This window comes from Fukomys damarensis, unplaced genomic scaffold (assembly GCF_012274545.1).
Source record: "Fukomys damarensis isolate Sample0158 unplaced genomic scaffold, DMR_v1.0_HiC HiC_scaffold_33, whole genome shotgun sequence".
NCBI lineage: Eukaryota > Metazoa > Chordata > Mammalia > Rodentia > Bathyergidae > Fukomys > Fukomys damarensis.
Genome location: NW_022900945.1, coordinates 35,717,981 through 35,743,534, shown reverse-complemented (window position 1 = coordinate 35,743,534; position 25,554 = coordinate 35,717,981). Strand labels below are relative to the sequence as shown.

The window sequence follows — 25,554 nt, the reverse complement described above, 5'->3', positions numbered from 1 at the left end:
TTTTTTTTTTTTTTTTTTTTTTTTTTTGTAAGTGCATACACTCACAGAGTGCTGGGCTCGTTATTGCTGTCTGGAAGAACAAAAATAAACAAATCAACAAAACTTTGATTTGCAGTGCTTACTATATTTTAGGAGAAATCTTCCACCAGATCTGATTTCGAGTTACTGACAGCTTGAGAAGCAGCTCACAAAATTTCTGAAATTTTATCAGTCAGCTGGCACAAGCAAGCCAATGTAAGACAAATATAGTATACCACTTTGACTCAGCAATGTTTTAGTAAAGATGCTAATATTCCTATCACCACGAGAAGCTTCAGTGTGTCCCCTTCAGTTCATTCCCACTCAGTGTTAAAAACAGAAGTATAACACAAACAGGTAAGCTATAGACTGAATATCCTTTATCCAAAATAATTGGAATTAAAAGTGTTTCAGATTGGGAGTCTTTTGGGATTTTAGAGTATTAACATACAAATAGAGATATTTTGGGATGGATAAGTCTAAACATGAAGTTCATTTATATTTCCACATATACCTCAGAGTCTGAATACAATCTTCTACATGGTATTTTTTATTATGCCCCATCGCATGAGGTCAGAAGTGGAAGTTTCTACCAGTAGTTTCAGATTTTGGAGCATTTCTGATTTTGAATTTTAAAATTAGAGGCTCTCTCTCTCTGTCTCTGTCTCTCTCTGTCTCTGTCTCTCTCTCTCTCTCTCTCTCTCTCTATATATATATATTTATATATATATATTTTTTTTTTTTTTCTTAATCAATCTTGGGTCCTTGTGCTTGTGTGGCAGGCAGTGGAACCACTGAGCTAAATTTCAGGCCCCAGTTTATATTCTTGCTTCCACAGGTAAATGTTAGTTTTTCTTATTTTTTGAATTTTACATAAATGAAATAGATAAAATATTCAATATTTTTAAGCCATTCATTTTGTAGTCATGAAATTCTATTACTGGTAGTATTTCATTGTATGAATATATATGAATTTAGGTAAACATTTTCCTGTTCTTGGACACATGAATTTTAAATAATATGTTACTGCTATAAATGATGCTACTATACAATTTTTTGCAGTCTTTTTTTATATTATATGTTCTATAACTCTGTCAAATAAGTATGATGGTTAATTTTAAGGTTTTCAACTTCACTGGATTGAGATATGCCTAGAAAATTAGTAAAATACAGTCTGGGTGTATTTGTGAGGGTATTTCCAGAGGTGACTGGCATGTATGTCAGGAAACAAAAGAAAAAAAAAAGAACTCCTGAATATGGGTGGCAGAGCCTAGTACATTGAGATCCAAGATGAAACAAAAGTTGAAGGAGGAGTCATGAGTGTGCACATGCATTATAGTTTATATCTAAAATGTCCCATACAGCCTCATGGGTTCATAGGTGTGATGTCTGGAACGTGATTGGATAATGGGGTTTATAGGCACTTCAATGTTAGAAGGTGGGATCTGGTTGGAAGAAGAGGGTCACTGGTGAGTGGCCTGGATCTTTCTTTTTCCTCCTTTGATCTCTCTGCTCCCTGCCTGCCCTGCCATTTACTGTTTCTCCTCTGCCATACCACCCTACCTTGGAGCCAGCTAACCATAGACTGAAACTTGGACAAACAGCAAGCCAAAATAAACCTCTCCTCCCACACTTGTGTCAGGTACTGCGTCTTGGTGGTGAGGAGGTAACTTAGACAATTTGAGAGATTGATGTTTTTCTTTAGAGGGTGTGATTTTTACTGCTATTGTTATTTAAGAACATCATATTACACAGTCTTCAGCCTCTGAACATAGACAGGTACCAGTGACTCTCTGAGATGTTTCCAGGCCTGCAGCATCAAACTAGGGCTGCAGTATTGGTTCCTCTTTTCTGAGGCTTCCAGTTTCTTGAGCTGAGCAACTGGTGGTTTCCCCAGCTCTCCGTCTTGAAGATAGCCATTGTGAGATTATTCAGCCTCTCATGGGGTAAGCCAATCTAATCATCATCCTCTTTTAAATATATATATTTTTATGGCAGAGCGAGTTCAAACAATAGAGATGCGCCACACTCTCTGATTCAAGCACTTTTTTATAGCCAGCAGCCGAGGGTGGCTAGCGCCCAGAAAGTTTCCTCAGCAATGGGAAGCAGTTTGATTTCTCCTTTTAAATCATGCCTTCAGCTGGGGAGGGCTCAGGGGAGAGCAAGCAGAATCTTACAGAAGCAAAACCGTGCCAGGAGAGTGGGGGGCACAAGGAAGTTTCACACACACTAGGTGAGCTACAAAACAGCCTGCAACCATAGCAGTTTACTGACAAGCAGGATGTGGGGGTTTTGGGTGCTTGCTTCAAGTGCAAGAACTTTGTTCTAGCACAGGTACAAACTGGCACTGAGGCACAAGATGGCGTCGGGCTGCCTCTCAAGAGAACCTTAATACAGTAAGTCTAAAATTGCTGACTTTAGTTAAATACATATTTAAAAGGAAGCATAAATTTCCAAAGTGTAAAACTTACACGCCTGCAGCAGTGTGTAAGAATTTCATGTTTTATATCCCATCAACATTGTGTGTCTTGGTTGTTTGTTGCTTTACTTGCACTTTTAGACATACTGACAGGTATGCACCGGACTCCATTATAGTTTTAACTTGTATTTCACTGATGATCAGTACGACTCATCATAATTTTTGTATGTTCGCTGGATATTTGTTAATCTTCTATCTCTGAGTCTTTTGTCTATTTTGGGCAGTGGCAGTACTGATACTTTCTTTTTTCTGATTTATGGGAAATTTTAAAATATACTCTGCATCCAAGTCTTTTATCTGCTGAATGAGTTGTAAATATTTTCTCCTCAGTTATGACTAAATTTTTTTTTGTTTTCAATGTGTTTTAATTGATTTTTGTCATCTTTTTTTCTTCTATACATAGCGTTTTTGGTATCTATTCTAAGAACTGCAACATGGACTCAAGGTCACTAAAATATTCATCTATAATTTCATGAAAAGATGCATATATTAAAATTTTTAGGGCCAGGGATTTAGCTCAGCGGTTCTGTTGCCTGCCTTTCAAGTGCAAGAACCAGAGTTCGATCCCTGGTACAAAAAAAAAAAAAAAAAAAATTTGTAGGGCTGGGTGTTGCCCTAGCAAGGTAAAGACTAGTAATCAATCCCTGCACTCAGGAGGGAGAGACAAGTGAATCAAGGTAAGTTCAAGGCCAGTCAGGGCTACATACTGAGTGTAAGACCGACCTAAACCAGCCTATTTCAAAACCAAACCAAAAAAATGAAATTGTTTTTAAACTATACTTTTTCCAATGATTTATTTTTGTCACTCATCTGATGTTGAGGTAGGGGTTGAGGTTCATGTATTTTATGTGTATTCAATTGTTCCAACATTGTATGTTGAATAAGCCTTTTCTTCTCCATAAATACTTGCCTACAAACTCGTTGAAAACCAATCAACCCTGAATACTTGTGTCTATTCCTGAACTCTGTATTCTTTCCACAGACTTACTTATGTATTTTATGCCAATCCAATTGTCATTATTACATTAGACTTTTAGTAAGTCAACTAAGTAGCATAATTTTTTAATTTGTTCTTTGTTTGTTTGGTACTAGGGATGGAACTCAGTTCCTTGTGCTTGTGAAGCAGGCACTGGAACCACTGAGCTAAATCCCCGGCCCTTTAATTTGTTCATTTTAAAGGCAATATTCAAAGTATTCTATTTTCTTTGAATTTTAAAAATAAATTAAAAAGGAAGTTATCAATTCCCACAGTGGAAGTTTTTTTGGATTTCAATTGAGATTGTTAATTTGGGGAAAATTGAAATCTCAGCAATAGTCTCTCAAGTCAGGTGCATCAATTATCTGTCTTTATTTGATTCTTTAATTTCTCACGCTAATGTCTGTAGTCACCATTATAAAGTTTATAGGCTTTATTTATGTTTGATTTCATTAGTAAGTATATTTTGTGATGTTTTCAAAGGTATTTTAAGTTGCTTTTTAAAAATCACTTGTTTATATACAGAAATAAAAATAATTTTATATTCATTACTATAATCTACATGTTATTTTAGTTTTAGTAAATTTTTATAGATATATTTTGCCTCATATGTAAAATAAATCACACCATCCATAAACAGAAATATTTTTCTTTTCTAATCTGTAATTCTTGCTTCATTTCACTAACTAAATCTTCTATTGAAATGATGAATAGAAGTTGTAAGCATAGAAACCCTCACCTTGTCACTAATTTTCAAAGAGTTTAATACTTCATAATTAAGTTTCTGTAGATTGTTCTTAGATGAGCATTAGCAGAAAGAGCAAATTGTCTTTTATTTTGTGATATTTTAACTTTTAATTCTATGTTAATTTTATTGCAATTATTAGAGCTTTTATATGGTTTTATTTTACTTTATGCTTCTATGATGATTAAACTGGTTAAAATTGAAACATTAAACCAATTTTGCTTTTATAGAATGATCACTTGATCAAAATATATTTTTTGTATTGCTGAATTTCACTTAGAATAATGTAGAGATTTTTTGGTCTTTATGTACATAGGGATATGTAACTTTAATTTTCTTCCTTGTTTTCTTTTTTAGGCTTTGTTGTGAGGGTTACCCTGGGCTTATTACATTTGAAAAGCATTGCTAGTACCACTTTGAATATTTTTTTCTTTTGTTGAATGACCTACTCTGCAAATTAAACCAAGGTTTCATTGATGAGAATTTGCCTCAAATAAGGGTATTGCTACTAGTATTTTTTCGTGGCCTCACTAATTTTGATTCTGACATTTGCTTCATTAGTACATGATTCATTGTACAATAGAACATGATTCACACCTTTAAATATGTAAGATATTTTAGTTTTGATTTGATAAAATATGTTACCTTAGTTATTGGGAAGAAATGGCATCAAACCATTAATAATTAGCAGTGACTCTTATTAATGTAAATTGTTATTATTATAAAACAGTCTACAACTCAATGAAATTTATTTTTAAAAACTGATGCTTTTAAGTATGTAGATCATTTAATAGACTAAAAAACTTACTATAAGAAATTTTTTGCTTTATCAAAGTAAAACATTTAAAAGGCCAAATTAAAGTATCAGTTAGGAAATTTTCTAATCTGTTAAAATTCAATATTTGCTTTTTGGATTTTCCTTAATGGTGTCTTTTATAAAAACAAAAACAATTCAAAATTATATGATCCAGTTCAAATGGAATCAGATTGATCAGTTCCATCAAATCTTAAGAAAGATATGAAAGTTTAAATCTAGGTGAATTTTGAAAAAAATGACTATTCAATTTAGAAACACCCAACCAGAAAATATAATGTTTTATACTCTGATCTTCTTGATATTGTTTTAAAATAATATCAATAGTAAGAAAGGGCTATAATGTATCTTCTAATGCAATTTCACAAAAAAAGTTATATATTATTATATTTTTGTATAACTGAATTTATACTAAGACAGTAAAATATTAAGATCTGAGAAATTAATATTTGGTTACTTTACTATATTAAATATAAATTTAGAATGTAATCTACTTTTTCTCTGTGACAAATCTACTGAAGTAAATTAATCAAGAGCACTATAAACAATAGTTGATTCTGCCTCAGTTTAGTTGTATTTATGGTCTATGACAATCATTATATAATATGTGACTCCATGAAACAATCTTAAGGTTTACACATTGAACATAATTTAAAAAATATTTGTACATATTCATTTAGCACCATCTATTTTAAACAGTGTTTCAAATATTGATGATATATCAGTGAAAAGAATCCACATTTCTCCTATACTGGAAATTCTATTTCAGGCTATTAAAGACTTCTGGATATTATTCACTGTGTATGTTTGATTGTGTGTGTGCGTGTGTGTGTGTGTGTGCACGCACGTGATTTTTATCCACACAAAAATGTGCAGCATTTCACAAAATAAATATTTGTAATATCAGAGTATTTTTTTGTAGCATTTGGAATAAGAGACTACCTCTTTTTCCCTTTTTTAATATGAAGACAATAATTATTTTTCCTCCTTTACTAATGTATGAAACATTAGGATATTAATTACATTCATCTTGCGGCTTTTATTGAAGCACATTCTTGTTTCTAATCTTTTCTCATAATTTTGTCATCCTCAAGCCTTTAATCATTCTCATTACTTTTCTTTGAACTGTATCCAGGTTTTCTACATACTTCTAATAATTAGGACCTTAGAGATAAATTCTGTAACCCAGGTGTGAGCTTAACATAGTCCTGCAGACAGAACCTGTCATTTCTGAACTTTATAACATAAGTCTTCTGCCAAAGAATAAAGGCTCTTCTAGTCAATTTAAATTTGAGGCTCATCATGACTTTGATATGGCCCATTTTTTATCATCACTCCCGGCCACTCTTGTCTTCTGTGACTTCCAATACCATTTATATGATGACTCCTCTAAATTTGTATTTCTATCACCCATCCCTTTCTTCTACTTTATATAAAAATAAAAAAGAAAGGTAAATATAAGAAAAATGTTCTTAAACTCAATGAAAAAGAAAAAGAAAAAAGAGATGCTGGCAAACAGAATACAGAGAGGCATCAAGAAGATCATAAACCCTGAACAAATTGGATTTATCTCAGGGGTGCAAGGATGGTTCAACATGCACACATCAATAAATGTAATACAGTATATTAACAGAGTCAAGGACAAAAACCGTATGATCATCTCAATAGATGCAGAAAAAGCATTTGACAAACTTCAACACCCAGTCATGATAAAAACCCTGCAGAAATTTGGAATAGATGGTCTTTATCTCAAGTTGATAATGGCTACCTATAAAAAGCCAACAGCTAACATCATATTAAATGGTCAAAAACTGAAAACCTTGATGCTAAAATCAGGAACAAGCCAAGGATGTTCACTATCACCACACCTGTTCAATATAGTTCTGGAAACATTAGCCACAGCAATTAAACAAGAGAAACAAAGAAAAACAATAAAGATAGGAAAGGAAGAAGTTAAACTGTCATTATTTGATGATGATATCATATGATACTATACATGGAAGATCAAAAAAACTCTGCTGAAAGACTTCTAGACTGAATTGACAGATTCAGTAAAGTAGCTGGATACAAGGTAAATACTCAAAAATCAATAACCTTCTTGTACACAAATAACAGAATCACTGAGAGGTAGAACTCTCGAAGATATTGGCATAGGAAAAGACTATGAACAAATCCTCAGTAGCATGGGAACTAGCACAAAGAACCAACAGTTGGGATCTCATCTTTTTTTTTTCATTGAGTCTATTGGTACTTTTTAAGTAAACAGTATGGTTGTACAACTGACAATGGGATCTCATCTTTTTAAAAAGCTTCTACGCTGCAAGAAAAATCACCAGCAGAGCTAAGAGACAACCCACAATGTGGGAAAAGATTTTTACCAGCTGTTCCTTAAAAAAAGGTCTTCTATCTATGATATTAAAAAACTCAAAAAAAATCAGAGCCCCCAAATATAAAAACCCTATTAAACATGGGCATCTGAAATGAATAGACATTTCTCAGACAAAGAAGTAAAAATAGCACATAAATATATAAAAATGTTCAACATCACTGGTGTTTCGAGAGATGCAGATGAAAACAACACTGAGATTTTACCTCACCCCAGAAAGAATGGCTGCTATCTAGAAATCCACAAAAACAAATGCTGGCCAGGTTGTGGGGAGATAGGAACCCTTGTTCATTGTTGGTGGGAGTGCAGACTGGTACAACCACTGTGGAAAACAATACGGAGATACCTCAAACAACTAGGATTAGAGGTTCCATTTGACCCAGGTATTCCTCTGCTGGATATCTTCCCAAAAGAATTCAAATAAACATACCACAGCAATACAGGCTCACCCATGTTTATAGTGGCACAGTTTATAAGAGCTAAAATTTGGGAACAGCCCAATTGTCCACCAACTGGGGAAATTGGATAAAAAGGTGTGTGTGTGTGTGTGTGTGTGTGTGTGTGTGTGTGTGTGTGTAAAATGGAGTATTATTCATAAAGAATAAGAAACTAGAGATATTTATAGCTAAGTGGTTACACATTGAAACCATACTCTAAAGTGAAATTAATAAGTCACATATGTTTAACTACTGAATAGTTTCTCTGGTGTGAAAAACTAAAAATGTAAAGAAGGATCAAAATGTATAACTGATATTGTGTGATAGGGAGAAAAGGTCTAAAAGAGTAGAGGAAGTTGGAGGGGTAGTAGAAAGATAAAAAGGGAAAAGGAAAAACATGAGAAAAGGAAAAACATGGATACAATGTCTTTGTAAACAAGGAAGGGAGGGGTGAAGGGAGGGCTGGGGAATGGGGAAAAATATGGACCAGGATAAGTCATGTAAAGGTAAAGATCCCAATGATGAGTGTAACTGTCTTATATATCTAAAATGTACCAATAAACTTAGTAAATTAAAAAAAACCTTGAGTGCTGTGTCCACCTTCCTTGAAAAGTGTATGTACTAAATTAATCTCCAAGTAACCATGATGAAAGTAGTTTTTTATTTAAAAAAATAACATACAATAGTCTCCATACTGATTTCCCTATAAATACTTGTATGCTCTTCATAAATGAATTTATTATTTTTTCTTTCATTGAGTTTATTGGTACATTTTAGGTATACAGTACAGTTACATTCATTATTGGGATCTTGTACCTTTACATGACAGGTCTTGGTTCTCATTTTTTCCCCTTGTCCCCACCCTCCCTTCACCCCCTTCTCCCCTCCCCATTTACAAACTTTTTTCCATTTTTTCATTTTCTCATATTTTTTCTTTTCCCTTATTACGTTTCCCCTACTCTTCCCACCTTCCCCACTCATAAATGAATTTAACTAAAGATAAGCTATCCTCTAAAATATGTGTTTTCCTTTTGCTATTAGGACAAATTCTAAAACTCTAGCAAAGACTTCTTGTCTCTGGTTTGCTCTTATACCCGCAAAGCCGAGAACTGTGCCTAATATCTTCCTGATTCTAAACAGTGTGACAACTCCCTCCTGTTCACATTGCTCCTCCCTTTCCTTCACTCTTGCCCCTTTTTCTTATTCCTTCCCCTTCTCCCTCTCTTGTTTTGAGACAAGGTCACCCTATAGCCAAGGCTAGCCTTGAAATCGCACTGTTACCGCCTCTGCCACCAGGGTACAGGGATTATAGTTGTGTTCCACGATCCCTGGCCGTCTGATCTTTTCTTGATTCTCTACTCTTTCCTTTTAAATTTCTTTCTGCTTAGCCTTTTAAACGTCGTCCACATTCTTCTTTCAGTTCTTCAAACAAAGCAACACTTCCAGATTCAGGGCCTATATATTCTGCGTGGTCTTCTAGAAAGCTTTGTGGATAGAACTGTTAAGGGCGGCCTCGTTTTTCCCCACTTTAGTCCAGCTGTTGCTTTTCTCCAGAAGACCAGTGGCCTAAAGGCTAGCCAGCGCTGGGTTGCAAAGCAGATTGTGCTCATTTTCCCATCTCTGTGTTTGATGACATCACAGAATCTTAAAATCGACCTTGGTAGTTATTCTACAAAAGCCGGCAAAAGGGACAAAACAGGACACATTCCCCTTCCTACTGCCAAGAGCCTATTACCAACACTCCACATAGGGAGTATTTCCTAATTTTTCTGACTGAGGTTGATCGCTTGTAATTTATTTAATGTAATTGTAACTAGTCTACAACTTTAAATATAATTCTTATATTTATCATTGAAACATATGAATTTTGTTGTTTTTATTATCATCTCCTTAATAACTAAAACAATATTTGGCAACAAGATATTTTTTCAATGAAAAAATAATTACCTTATCTATAGACATTACTACACTTATTAGAAAACGATGCAGAATTGTTAGTACATTAATTATTGTATATATATATATGATGCAGAAATGTTAGTACATTAATTATATATATGCATATATACATATATGTGTGTGTGTATATATACATATATATATATATATATATATATAAAGTCATCACAAATTTAGTGGCTTAAAACAACACAGATTTATCATCTCAAAATTTCTGAACATTAGCAACATGGTTCTCTAGTTTGTCAAGTCAAGAGAGTCCCTGGTGATTATGTTCTCAAGACTGCATCTTATATGTTGTAACACACTTGCAAGAGTGGAATTCCATCAGCTTTGCTGGTTCATTTGGTTAGATGCATACTAAAGAGGTTCTCCCCATACTAAAGAGTAGCAGATACAAAAATGTGTAAACACCAGAAGGTGAAGATCATGGGTGGGAGGCCGGCCTTTTAACATGGATCTATCTACCGTGATGGAGGGGAATAATAGAGTGGTTATCTACCTAAAACATATAAAATACTCATTATTGATTGAACATAATTACATAGAAATTTAGTATACTATTAGCTGTGACTATATGAAAACACCATATATACTAATTATGTCACAACTACCTTTAAGACTACTGATTATCAATTCTTTTAAAGACAATAAATGGTGTTTAATTAGTTTGGCTTTGTTTCAGTGGTTAGAAATATATAATTCCAGATGTTTAATTCAAATCTCAGTCTTATTTGCTTCTTTGGTTTTTAAAAATTTTTTATAAGAGTGGCTGTTGTTTTGTTTGCAGAATTACTATTACATTTATGCGCTCAGTATCACACCATTTTTTAAAAATTAATTTTATCGGAACATTTTAGGTATACAGTATAATGACATTCATCTTTGGAATTATGTACCTTTACATAATATATCTTGGTTATTTTTTCTCCATTCTCTGCCCTCCCTATAACCCCTTCCACCCCTCTTTATGTACAAATACTTTGATTACATTTTTTTCATTTTCTCATTAATTTCATTCCCTTCTTTCCTTCTTCCCTTCTGTTGTGTTAGGATTGATAGCAATTAAAAATTATCAATTATGCAAATGTTCTGTACATATTTAAACACATGATTGCCTTGATCCAAATTATATTTGACTATAATAAATATTATGAGTATCTGAAGTAAAAGTATTGACAGAACAGTTATATTCATTTCAAACTATAAGTATGGAGGTTGATTTTTATTCAAATGAAGATTGTGTAGAAACATAAATCAGATTTTAAAAAGGGGAAAGTTGGAAACAGAATTTCCTTGTCTGGTATAGGCTTGACTAAACATTTGTCTCATGTTTGCTTTAAAACAACAAAATTAGTATCTATTCACATAATATAGGTAATCCATTAAAATTTAGCATAGAACAGTTTATGATATTATTTAAATTTGCTTCGTGCCTATTTTGGAAATTCTAAATTTCCCAAAAAATTAGAAGTAGAAAAATCCTCATTCTGCTTCCCTCAGTCTATGCCAAGTAAATATTTGCACCTTATCTAAATTGGCAAGGTCTGAAAGCTATGAATTATTTTGTAGTGAACAGTGATTCAAACAACAAAGAAGAAAAAACACCATGAGAATTCATGCAGTTTATATCAGTAAAGTGAAAACAATTTGTAAAAAGAAATTAGAAACTTGTGCATAATATGTTTTAACTGTATTTGCCAAACTCCATTAAAGTCTGTTATGACTGCTAGGTATTCATGATATCTTTTTCATTTGCTTGAGTAAGTTGATAACCATGAGGTAATGAGCCTATCAGCTGATAATGCTTTTTTGATGAGGTATATAAAAAAAATCTCTACTTTCCAAGACTCAATTGGCATGTTTGTTTTCCATGGTTGACTTAGCAAGGAACATGTTTCATTAGTGATTTTTTTTCCAAGCTGAACTTCATAATTCATGATAAACTGTGAAGACAGATATTCAGAAAAAGCCCTTGAAAGAGCAATATTTAAGATGCAGCTTTTCTGGATTTCAGACAAGATGCTAAGTTTCATTTCTATGACTCGTGGTTGTTGCATAGTAGTTACTTCTCCAGTATAGATATTTCAGTTTTGTTTCTCAAACTTAATAAGTTCTTACTATATACTGAATATTTATGTTAAATGCCAGTGTTTCTCAGGTGGGTCAAGTTCAAGATCTTCTCTAAAGGAAGTGCCATAGTGATGAGTGAGACAGATCCATGTTTTTCCATAAGGGAAGGACAATTGATTTCTGCATGAGTTCCTGTTTCTGTACAAACACTCAGAAATTTAAGGAAATTGCTTCAACACAAAACTACCTCAATGTACAATTAGATATTCATAAAATGTGAAACGATAAAAATTGATAGCCTATTTTAAAAAGTATCACTGAGAGATAATTAATAATGCAGCTCTGTTAGAAATGCAAATTGTGCTCTCCAAATAGTCCCTTGTGCTATTTGGTTAAATTCAGCTGCTTCTCATTTTGAAATATGAGACAGCTGCTTTCATAGCAGAGTTCAATTATTTGGGTAGTGACATATTTTCTTCTCTTAGAAAGCCCATTGTGTTGATATGATGCTTCTAACTTTTGTGTAAACTATTAGGAAGACATCTGATGAAAAGTGCCATTGGTCAGTTTGGTTTTTTTCCCTCATTGATGCCTTTCTATTTGCCCTATTCCTTTTTTTTTTCCTCTTCATTTTTTTCTCACCAAATATATTTCTCTGCACTGTTAGTAGCAATTTCCCCATCTCTGAATCTTACTCTGCAAGAACTGAAACCCCTTTTCAAAAGGTCTAATAGAAGAGTTCTGTTCCGAAAGTCATTTGAAAAATGTTAGGAACAACCCTTTGCCCTGTCTCCCTGGCATTCTGAAAGTTGCCAGTTAACCTCACTGCGGTTCCCTAAGTAGACCACAGTTTCAAGAAATGAACTGTAGACCCTTGTTCAATATCCCCTGTTGAAAATCAGAGTAAACAGAGTAGATCAAAATGGGCTTTCTGAACTCATATTTCAGCATGTTGAGCCACCACTATGGAATGTTTGGGATTCTATTAGTACAGAAGCTTTATAGCTTTAGAAGAAAGTAGGCTTTTAGTACCCAAAAGGTAGCTACTTTATTTTCAAGCGACAAAAATGACAGAGAAATTTGGTCTACACTATATTGAGTTGAAATATCATAATTTTTGCCTTAAATAAGTGAAGGGCCATTTTACAAGCTGTAATTTATATACTTAGAAAAAATTACAGGCTTGTAAATGTAAAATAATAAGATATATAGGAAAGTACATATCTGAATACTTATGAAATCAATATTAGCAGTTCTGACATTCATTGTCCATGCTTCATAAAAATTTAAAGGACAAAATACATTATGGTGATTCATAGACTTTCATAGAATTGTTGCAGTTAAAATTAACAACTGAAATCTAGTCTGTAGGCTTACCTAGACCTCCATCCTTAAAATGTTTCAGTAATGCATTTCACTAAGGAAAAGTTCCCACTTTGAACTCTAATATGTTTTTCTGTCATCTACTGCTGGAAGTCATATTCCTCCTAAAATCCTGTCACGGCATTTTACTTGTACAGCTTTTATCACACTTAAAATATGGCTTATGACATTGTTGTTAATCTTATCTCCTAGGCTTGCTTTCCTGACTTCTTATATAATAAATACCACAGCTCATCAGCTTTCAGACTTACAATGTCTAGCATAGAGCTTTGCTTTTAACTATCATTTGCTGAATATGTGTTGGACCTGAATCAAGGATTATCCAGAAATACAGAGAAGTTATTGACTGAGAAGGAAACTGAGTTCAAATCTTTACTCTGCCCATCTTTCCTTACAAAAAGTCACCGGCCAAACTGTCGAACAAATACATACAATATCTTCAAATATGTGGTACTGGTAATATAGACAAATGATATGAATACCAAATATTTTGACAAGATATATGAGCCATAGATATGTACAATATAAGAAATATAATTCAGAAAATAGGATAAAAATCTTTGAAAGTTTATTTTCAGAGTCCATAGACAAAAGTCTCTTTAAGAAAAACACAGAGAACTATTGGACTGCATACTTACTCACACACCCATGATTGTTTAAAATAATGTATTGCCGGGCTAATTTTCTGTTTGCCAAACATTCAGGTAAACTGGGACAAATTTCTAAGCATTTTGCTAAATATAATTTTTAATTATGAAGATCGTGTGAACATCACTTCATAAAACAAGAATAATGCAATTAAAAATACAATATTGATCACTTTGTAAGTAACTAGATCTATCTTCACACATTGGTGTAATCCTTAACAACCTTCTATTTATAGATGACAAAAAAAAGAGAGAGAGAGACAGAGTAATGATGATTCCTACCTCTGCGCTTTATCTTGGCAATTTCTTTACAGTGATCTTCTTTGGCTAGACTTTTTACAGACACTAAACATAAATCTCATTTAAAATTTTATCTTGGTTCTTCTACACAACATTTTATATATTAAGACAACTAGTTTTAATCTTCACACTTTATTTTCTGTCTATGCACTCGGCTGTGAACTGTTTGACAATAGATACAATACCTTGTTCACTTTCATTTTATGGCTGGTAATAGCATCAATGGGCTAGGATTGTAGGAGTAAATACATACATGGAATTTAAAAGCAGACTTCGGGTGGTACTGGTAAAGCACCAACATAAAGTGTATGATTCTAAGTAAAGTCTGATAACTGGGCTCACCCTTGGTCTAGAGCCGTGGTGGCACATGTGTATTTTTTCTAAGACAAAAGATGTTAATATATGAGTTTTTTTCTAAATTAAAAGCTTCAGTATTCAGGTTTAATTGAAGCATTAGCACTTTGTGATAAATAAGTGTGTTTTGGGTTGCACTTTGGGGGCTTAATCTCTAAAAGTTTCACCATCACTGGTCTAGAGAGATCTCAGGGACTAGTTGGGGAGCCTTAAACCCAATGTAATTTAATACTGTTAATGTTGAATTGGAATTCACACATAAACATAAAAATAAATGAAATGGTAAAAAGTACATGGATTTTGGAGTACAAGTCCTCATTTCTTGGGCAAGAGCCTCACATCTCTAACTGTAATCTTGGGCATGTTAATCACTGTGCATTTGAGGCTGAAATGGGTGAACCACCAACATAACTTACTCAAAATACTCTCTGTGGTTGGAGAAATGAGGCAGCACATAGTTCAAAATGTAGACTGATTCATTAGGCCAAACATGAGCAATAAACTATCTTGTTTCTCTCATGTGGAATAACATAAGCTTCAGTGCCCCAGATTTGCTGCATGGCACATCATGTTATTATCTTGGGTGTTCTAGTGTATGTTCAGTTCAAGAAATATCATTTGGACTTTAGTTTGTCTCGTTTTAGAGTACAGGTAACTATAGCATCCCCATCTCCTTTATGCCTCCTAATGCCAGTTGTTTTTTGCAACAGTGGAAGAAAGGACTTTACATTTTTTCTAATGCTGTACCTCCTTTGTTTCAATCATTCATTCCCGCCTTTAGTACTCTTTGGAATTTACACATATATCACTGGATGTGCTTGACTTATCCAGTTTGACCATACCATTTTAGTTTTATTTGACCCCTCCCAAATAACGAACAGACTGTGAAACATTTGTTGTGGTGCTCCACCCAAATAAGGGTGGCCAAGTGAATGTCACTGGAAACCTCTACAACACTGAAAGCACATAGAAGCCAGTCTCTGTCAGTGTCAGTCACTTCTGCCTGAAGGTTACTGGTATGGGACATTCTAACAAAGGTGTTCATATGTGAGTGAATGCTAGTGTGGTCTGGAATTGCAAATCTAGGGATGTTTTGCTATTATTTACCCACAGCATGTACATTCTGTTTCAGAGTCTGTTTTTGAAAAAATGTGAGCATTCACTAGTAATAATTTCCTTTTTCCTCCCCAGCCAAAATCAAGTAGCTGACATCATAATCTAATCATTGGACAGAGAAAGTTGAGCCATATTTTCTTTTGCATGACTAACTTTTGATATGTCTTCTCTTAAGTTAACAAGGAAAAGATATATGAGTGAGTTCTTTTAAGTCAAAATCTTCCAAGCTCGCTGTTTTTCAAAAGCAGACTTTAATATAAATTAAGTAAATATGTAAATTCAGGATTTCTTTCCATGATTATTACTTTAAAATAACTCGGGTTTATGATTCTTCCTCAGACTAACTTGAATTTTTGGCTGCAAAGCCCTACTTGGAATGTCTAGCCTTAGAAATTCACATTTTGTACAGTTATTTCTATCTCTTATGTTTAAGCCACAAACTGAAGACAGTTGAAAACAGCAGCAAGTCTGTTTCAAATTAGATGATACACTTTGGGTATTAACAAAGACCATAGAAAAAGCATAGAAATACAGTGTAAAGAAAGAAATACAAAATCAGAATAGGCAAAATGGAGTTATGTTGAATTTTTAACTACCATAATACATGACTTTTCAGAAATCAGTAAATCCACAGAGATTACAAACAAGATGAACTGAGACTCAAAATAACATATATATATATATATATATATATATTGTTTGTTTGTTTGTTTGTTTGTTTGTTTTGGTACTGGGTATCAAACCCGGGTCCTTGCACTTGCAAGGCAGGTGGCAAAACCACTGAGCTGAATTCCTGGCCCTCATTAATATATTCTTAAACAACAAGCATCAATATTGTTTGATATTTTCTAAGAAACCAAATTGTAATGTCCGATGAAACATATGTATTTGATGAGCTTATTCAAATATTACCATAATGAACATAATTGTTTTATTGCATAGAATCCAAGGTTAAGGTGAAATAGTTTGCAGAAAAGGGGGAAAAAACACCTAGGATGTTCAAAAGTCCAACAGCATATGATTCCCCTTGACAAAGCATCACAGTTAATTTAACAAATTAAATGGTTGGAAGTTACTTAAACTGCTATACTTTCTTGGGGAAAACATGGGGAATTTTATATAAATAAGAACCAATAAATCAAAGCCAAAGGATATTTGGTGTACCTGTCTTTGGTAGTAAAGGAAGGAATGTTGACACCAGAGATTTAGAGAACCAATTCGTGGCAATAGGAACACAGCCTATGATTTCTTACAGCTTCGCAATCATCTGCAGGTGGTTACTTGAGTGAGTTTGTAAAGAGCGTGGGGAGGGGAGTCAGCAGAGGAGGTGAAGCTCGCAGACCTTTGCAAGCGTCCTTCAGTGTGCACTCACGTTGCTCTAGGAACCAAGCCAAGGGAACTGTGCACTGGAATGTGACTTTTTTCTTCTCCTTGTCTGTGGCTTCTTTATGTAGGTGTTGGCTATCGTTACTCTTAAGTGAAATATCACAAATGTAATGATATTAAAGATGTACAATTTATTCACAATTTTATATAAGCCAATGCAACGTATTTTTACTTGGAAGATGCCTTTGGTTATTTGGAAATAATCCAGAAATTTCTGCTATTCATGAAACATCTTCAATATTTAGCATCTTAAAATTTTTCCCTTTAAAATTTTTATCTTTCATCTCACCATTTATTTTCTTTATCGTAAATCAGAATAGCTCTTTTATTGAGTTCTGTATCTTTCATCCAAATGACTTGAGTAGTTAAAAGAAATTGATGAATCACTAAATCTAAGGAAATTTAACATAATTTATAAGTAAAATTTTGTTCTAAACTGATTTTTGTAGGCTACATATGGATATGATTGTATTTTTGCTCAAAATTAGATAACCTAATAAGAGAAATAGTAACATGTTTTATGAAGTTATTAACACATGTACTGTTGATTACAGCTTAGACACATATTTCCTTGAAGGAAAGGTGGCGCTTTTATATGGTAGAATTAAAGGATCAATTTCTCAAAAAAAATATCCTGGATTTTTTAAGGCTGTGTACTTAAATATAATTATTTTCATGAACACCAGCACAGTTAAGTGCATTCACCTATGAAATTAAATTCTATTCTAAAAATATTTTTAAACTAAAAAGTTAACAATATGTTAGTAAAGTGCATGTCTACTGACTAGAGCAGAGGAAATTATATTTCACATTATTTTGGGTAACCATATGGAAATTATAGTGGGATAAGAGACCCTTGGGCATAAACACTGGATTTTGACAGACATTGTAGTGTTTTTTTTTTTTTTTGAAACAAGTTCTATCTGTATTGCCCAGACTTGCCCGACCTCATTAGCTTCAGTGATTCTCTGTGTCAGTTTATTGGGGATTCAGGACTAAGATCATGTGCCACTGCATCCAACTTTTGTTGTGTGTGTCTGTGTGTGTGTGTGTGTGTGTGTGTGTGTGCATGCATTTTTTTCTAAGAATCTTCACAGCATTTTCTTTTTTTTTAAACCCCTGTTCCCATAGCATTTCAATCAATTTCATTTCTAGGAGATTTATTAAATTGTGCAAATATTTATAGAAAAATACAAAAATAAACTGAAACTTACATTTTTGTAGTACTAGATCTATTGTTTAAATTCACAATCACATCTTGAGGACACTGTTGAAATAACCATACATTGAACTTAACTTTTCTGTTCATTATATAAAAAATATCTGTCTAAGCAAATGCTTCCTAGAAGTGTTCTTTCTCTGCCATGAAACTTAATCTATGATTAAGCTATAAACTCAAGAGGAATATGGTCATGTCCCAGGTGACAATGGAGGAAAATATTGATTCTGATGTTATTTTCCAGTTAAAAATGATCCCAGGAAAATGTAGCCAAAGAAAAAATTTAGAAGAGAAATTTAGCATAGAAAGTGGTCATTCATAAACCTAGGAGGAGTGTTTTCTAAGATTTTGTATGAAGATTATTTTAACATAAACCCTAGTCATGAGTGAGATCAGTATAAATAATAAGATTGTGGTTTCACTAGTACAGTTATTATGTTTACTTTGTGTCGCCTGGTCCATACATATTCTGGACTTCCTGGTGATAACTTTCCATATAGAAACTTACATGAATTATTTATTCATAGGCATTCATCCAGTATTGTTTATGTAGCAGCAGAGTGATATGTATCGATGACTAAGGCATTTTGCTTTGACGTTGCTCAGGATTCACAGGGAAAGTTTACTTGTCAAAATAATAATATATGGGCTGGGGATTTAGCTCAGCGGTTTGGTGGCCTGCCTTGCAAGCGCAAGGACCCGAGTTCAATCCCCGGTAAAAAAAAAAAAAAAAGAAAAAAAAGAAAAAAAAATATATATGTGACTAGATAAAAACGATATAATTACATAAATATTGTAATGCTGGCACTAGATTTTTCGAGTTAAGTCTTCAAGAATATCCAGGAATTTTCTTGGATAGGAAGATTATTTGGTTTAAAGAAAATAATATAAACCAGTATCTTTAGAGATATTTTCTGAAAACAGTAGATGTCAGATAAGTATGTCCATAACAATTTACTATATATTTTATAAATATATAAATATGACATATTTTATAACTAGATAAAAGGAGTTTGAAGCTTCCCAATATAAAGAAAAAACATTTAAGACAGGCAATGCTACTGTGATCTGATCATCATATTATATATATATATATATATATATATTCATCAAATTATCATACTATAACCTATAAATATGTAAAAACTTTAGTCTTTTGACATAAAACAGATGTACAATACCATTTTTATAATACATTTTAATGAAGATATATCCAATTTGCAAAAACAAAAAACTCAGTAAGTAACCATAGCAGAATATGCTGGAGAAATACTGCGTTAAATGGTGGTAAAATTTTTCTTTCTAAAGAATTTTCAGTAACTTTGGCAAGTGTTTCTCAATTTTTTAAAATTAGGAAACTACTTTAGGTCACATATTAAAACCAGTGAAATAGATTTCATGAACTCACCTGCGATATATAATTGAGAACACGTCCTTAAATAGTTCTGACAAACCATGACTTTTAACAAATGCCTTAGGTAATTCTTAATATCTATTATTTTGAGAAATATTGTTGCTTAAGCAATTGTGTAATGAAACATTTAGAAGACTGTGGTATTTTCAAATTTACATGATACTAAACTCTGTACAAGAAATCCGTATGTCTGTTATGACAAAACTGTTTTTGAGAGTTGATGTTTGAGAAAATCAGCATAAATATAAAGACATGGCAAGTTGAAAAGCTTTATTTATTCCCAAAATCCTTAGAAATTAGTGTTCATGAACACTGGTTAGTGGGAATTAATATAGCACTATGACTTCCAGAAAATAAATTCATACTAAACTGTTTGTAGTTAATCTTCTGATTTACGAAAACCACAGAAAGACATTTGAATCCAGTAAGACAACATTTGAAATATGTGCAAGGTTGACTTTATATATGGATCGTCCTATATCATCTTAATTCTGATTATGAAATTATGCATAAGAGCTGGGTGTGGTGGCACATGCCTGTAATCCCAGCATTCAGGAGGCTGAGGCAGAAGGATTTCTGTGAGTTCGAGACCAGCCTGGGCTACACAGTGAGTTCCAGGTCAGTCTCAACTACATAGTGAGACCCTGTCTCAAAAAACAAACAAACAAAACAAAACAAAACAAAAAAAGAAAAAAAAGAAATTATGCATAAGAAAATGATAACCAAAAATACAAAAAGTAAACAAGAAGGAATATATAACCTGGAGGGAACATTGAAGCCAATGAACCCATGAATTTATTAGTGAATTTACACATTTGCAATGGGTCAACTATCAATGTGGCTCACATTTACTAACAGCCAGCCTGAAAAGGAAATCAAAATCAAATGTAAACTCATAGCAGGTAAAACGTAAAATTGGTTGAGTAAAAACAATGACCGATTGACTGGATAAGTAAACGAAGATACCTTCTAAGAAGGGAATTCTGATAAATTCATTAAAAAAGGGGAGTTGGAGAAAAGTCTGCTGCTAATGCATAATTGTAATAACCCAAGCAAAAGACACATCTTCAATAAGAAAACATCAACAGTCACTGATCACAAAAGCCAAATTTTGAAAAACTTTTGAGATTGAGGGTTTTTAATAATTGACTTGGTGCTGGAGAATTTTTTAAAAAGTGTAGCAGGAAATGAAGATGATTTGAAGCTTTCTAATCGATGGTGTATGGCAGCGGTGGCAAACCTATAACGTGCATGCTGCAGCAGGCACACAGAGTCCTCTCTGGTGCCAGCAGTCTCCGGAATCCCAGCACCCAAGCATTGGACAGCAGAGCACCTAGGGTCCAGGCGCATGCTCAGAAAGGAGTAGAGGCCCCAGTGGTGACGTCAGAGCCACTGCCCTTAGGTGAGACTCAGCCAAAGTTTCACAAGGCCAGTTAGTACTCAGGTTTAACTGCAGTGTTAGCACATTGTGATAAATAAGTGGGTTTTGGGTTGCAGTTTGGGCACTGGTCAATAAAAGGTTTGCCATCACTGGTATACTGTATGAAAAAATAAATATAATAAAATGAGGCATGACAAGGAAATGGATGCTTGGTGTGAATACGTAATGTAGTCAGTATGTCATATATTAATTTTGATATCCCAACAAACTGTATGAAATATATTTTTTGGAACTCAAGAGAGAATATATGGGCCAGCAATTTTTCAAATGGGGGCATTTTCAACGCTGCACTCAGGCATTTTCTCTTCTTTTTCTGATAATGATCTAAATTAAAATTAAAAAAGTATTAGAACATAAAAATATGTGATTTCAATATATCAAAATACAAATGCAAGAAAAGCTCTCACTAAATATAATCAAATCTACTGAAAAATCTTTTTTTTTGCTTGTGAAAAGAATAGATAATTGTTTGATAAATTTTGATTCTAGAAGAATATTTTAACCTAAAAATTCAAATTATTCTTTTCCATTTTCATCTTATAAAGAAGACGAATCAGGAGTCGTACTTTTCACTTTCATTGCATCTTTACTGCGCTGCATGTTGAGTTTCACGATGACACATTCATGCATGCGTACAACATACTTTGATCACATCCACTACCTATTCCCGTCCCTTCCCAGTCCTCATCCCCTACTCTTTTACCTAATAATCTGCATTCTTTTTCAAGACATCTTTTTTTCACTACTAATTTCTACATTTGAGGAAAACCATGTAGTACTTATCTGAGTCTAGGTTATTTCACTTAACCTGAACTCTCGTTCCATTTATTTTCCTGCAAATGACCTGATATGGTTCGTGTCTATGGGTAAATGCACACCACCCTCCATAGTGCATAGATACCACTTTTTTTTATCCATTCATTCAGTATGACCTATGCTAAACGTGTCACTCCTATAGTATGCTGATTACAATTCCTTTGGGAATACATAAAGGGACAGTATATGAATCGATTTTTAAAATATTTCTATTTTTATTTATACAAATATGTCTATTTTTATTTCTTTTTGAGGAACCTCTATACTGATTCCTCAGCAGCTGCAGTAATGTACATTCCCACCCGTAGTGCAGAACAGCTGCTTTTCTCCTGCATCCCCACTGGCATTTATTATTTTTCGTGTTCTTGATGATAGCCATGATGACTGGGCTGAGTGAGATCGAGTCTCAGTGTTGTTTTGATGTGCAGGTAAAGATGTTGAACATATTTTTTCAAAACATTGTTGGCTATGTGTATGTCTTGTTTTGAAGAAGGTAGAAACAAAAAATCAAAGTAGCAACGCAGAGCCTAAAGGAGTCCTTTGGTCTGTAAATGTGGGGTTACTATTGTTTTTAATAAAAGAAGACCATGAAGAACAAGGAACAAGAAAAATGTTAGCAATGAAGAATCAATAATTGAAACAGAACATCAGTGATCACCTGCTTAACAAAACTCAATGAATCAATTATCTCCAAAATTTCTTCTATAATATCCAAGATCATTTTTTCTATATCACCCCAACATTAATTTAGTGCTTACAATGTAGCATTAGCTAAAAATAAAGCAATGGATGACCAAATATTCAGTCACAGAATATTTTAGAAATGTCAGCATCCAAAAGTTATATTACAATAAAATTAGTCTGAATTCCTACAGTAAAACATTATTTTTAAATAATGTGGAAATAGATAAAAGGGAATGGTTGAAAAGCAAATAAATTAGTGTAGCAATTTTTATGTCTAAACTTATTAAAGCTGAACCCAACATTTCCTGAGAAGCTTTCTTCTAAGTCAAGTAGTCTCACATTTTTCCCCTTTGCAATGTTTTGTGGGTAGAACTGCTCATCCAGTAAGTGAGGTCTCATTTAGTGAACATCATTGTCTCTGTTTTTGCTTCATTCTGGCTTCTTTGCTTTTATTACAGACTGAATGTTGGAAACCTAGAAGTTGACTAATTTGGTCTTTGGCCAACTTACCAAGCATTCTTTACAGAAGCATATAATGTATAAAGGAAAAGTCCTTGGAAGCACGGTATTTCACAGAGGTAAGATCTTCTCTCAACACCTTTGATCCTCATCTAGACCACACAATCGAGCAGTCAGGTAGATACTTATTAGCCACTCTATGAATACTTATTGACTCATCAACTGTGTGTGGTTTATTGTTTGTTAAACGCTTACCACTGTGTCATATTTCTTCAAATGGAATGTAAATAATATAGGGATGAGAAGAGAACATTGTTTTCTCTCCTGGTATGTTTATCCCTTAGGGCTTTCTTCTAAATTATTTAGAAAAGGAACAAGAAAGATGCCTTTTTTATCTTTCATCATGATTTTTCTACATAAATTTCAGGCAAATGTTGTTAACTTAAATAATCTTCATGAGAACAAAGGTGTCATTTCAGGAAATAAAGCCTGTTGTAGCTTATTATAAGATACTTCAACGCCTCAATAAAATGAAAGTTTGAAAAGAAAGAAGAATAGTACTGGAAGCGACACAAGCAGGATTTAGAGATGCTCAGTGAGAATCCATATATATCAGGGAAAAGAAAAATCCAATGTGTACTTGAGGTGCAGAAAGAAAGGGAGAAAGCAAAGGGCTTGTTAAGAATTTAGTTTCAAATGACAGGCAACTGAAAAACTGCTTTGTATACTTAGGAAGAAATTTTCCTTGAGTTATAATCTTAAGTAATAAAAAATAAAGATTTACACATTTATAACAGGGAAAGAAATTTTAGAATTAAATGGGTATTATTTAATTTATAAAAATAGAAATAGGCGGATACTAAGAGACTTGCTTTTGGACATTGCCCAGATCAGTAGCACAGCTACATCTAAAACTCACACCTATCATTCAGCCCAGTGCATGCACATGATTAGCTTTTGGCACATGAAGATACATTTTCATCTTATTAGACCTTACTAAGATAAAGAAGATACTGCTATTAAACCTGGGTATGTGACACTCTGACTTATTTCAACATTTTGAAGCATAGTTTCCCAGGAAGTGTTAGGCCAAAAACCATCCTTGCCTTTTTGTGTGTGTGTGTGCATTTTAATATGATAGGAACACTTTTATGAACTTTGTGAGTGTTATAAACTTTGCTAGAACAATAAATTGTGTTTAAAATTATTTTCCTCTCAAAATGAAAATATTTTTGAATGTTGATTTTTTTAGGGGAGGGTACTGGGGATCAAACTCAGGTCCTCAGGTCCTTGCATGTGCAAGGCAAGTGGCAGAACCACTGAGCTAAATCCCTGGCCCTAAATGTTGAATTTAATAAAACACAAAGAAATTCAGGAGTAAAACCAGGAAAAAGGTTAACTCTCACTTTGATGCTCTCTGCAGAAAAATATATCTACATAATACTTGAAATACAAATTCTAAGTACTAAAGCTTTGAAATTGCTGAATAAATTTGACTTCATATTTTTTAATCCTTGAAAAAGAGGGTGATGTGAATCTTCCTATTTCTGGCTTTTATTCTTTGACTACTTATAGTCTTTGACTTTTAACTTTTATCATTTTTTAGAGATAGAATTTATTTCCATAGAATTACATTCTATGGATACAAAATTAACTTACAAGTGAAAAATGTGAAACCAGTCCTCTTTTTGAAGTAAGTAAATTCTATAAAGCTACAAACTAGCCCCCACCATATATACTTCACATACTTTTTACTCTTTCTTCTTAGTGGCTTGCCAAAATTAATAATAACTCACATTTGTGTAGTGCATTCCAGCTTATCAACTGTTTTTTCACAAGCAGTGCCTCATTTAGCCCTTACAATAATCCCATGGATTACAAAATTATATCAAATAAAATATATTTTCATGACACTAAAAAACAAAAATTCCGTGGGGTAGCTATTATCATCATGATGCTGCAGAAAAGGAAACTAAGATTGAAAGAGGCTAAGTAACTTGTAAAGAGTTTTCAAAATCACTATATCAATTGTGCCTCTATTAAAAATGGGATTTTGTTGGTAATTTAATGATATTGGAAAACAGTCTTTTTAAAAATTCAAGAAGAAATATAATCTATAAGTTATAGCAACTGAATTCAATGTGCTTCTTTATGCATTTCAAATTTTCCACTAAAAGTGTGCACGAATTTTTGTAATGAGTAGGTCCATAATGATTTTTATTGTCTAGCAAAATCAATAATAACCTCTTATACTATGTTCAGTTGTACAAACTAACCACCAACATGCTTAGTTACTATAGAAACATAAATATATATTTTAGAAAAGGTGAACTTGAGTTTGTAAATGAACAAGTTACTTTCTTGGTAAAATCAGTGCTTTGTTTTCCTGAATTATTTTTTTCCAGAAGTCATCTGATTGTGTGCCAATAGAAATAGACTCTCATATTT

At 33.2% G+C, this 25,554-nt stretch overlaps 1 protein-coding gene across 1 annotated transcript in view; it reads left to right on the top strand.

The window, feature by feature from the left end:
* Positions 1-25,554, top strand: part of Col11a1 (collagen type XI alpha 1 chain) — a 531,458-nt gene that overhangs the window by 231,252 nt on the left and 274,652 nt on the right. The window contains exon 3 of the mRNA XM_033758344.1: positions 23,106-23,225. The gene's annotated coding sequence lies outside the window, so the exon portion shown is untranslated. The remainder of the gene's footprint in view (positions 1-23,105; positions 23,226-25,554) is intronic.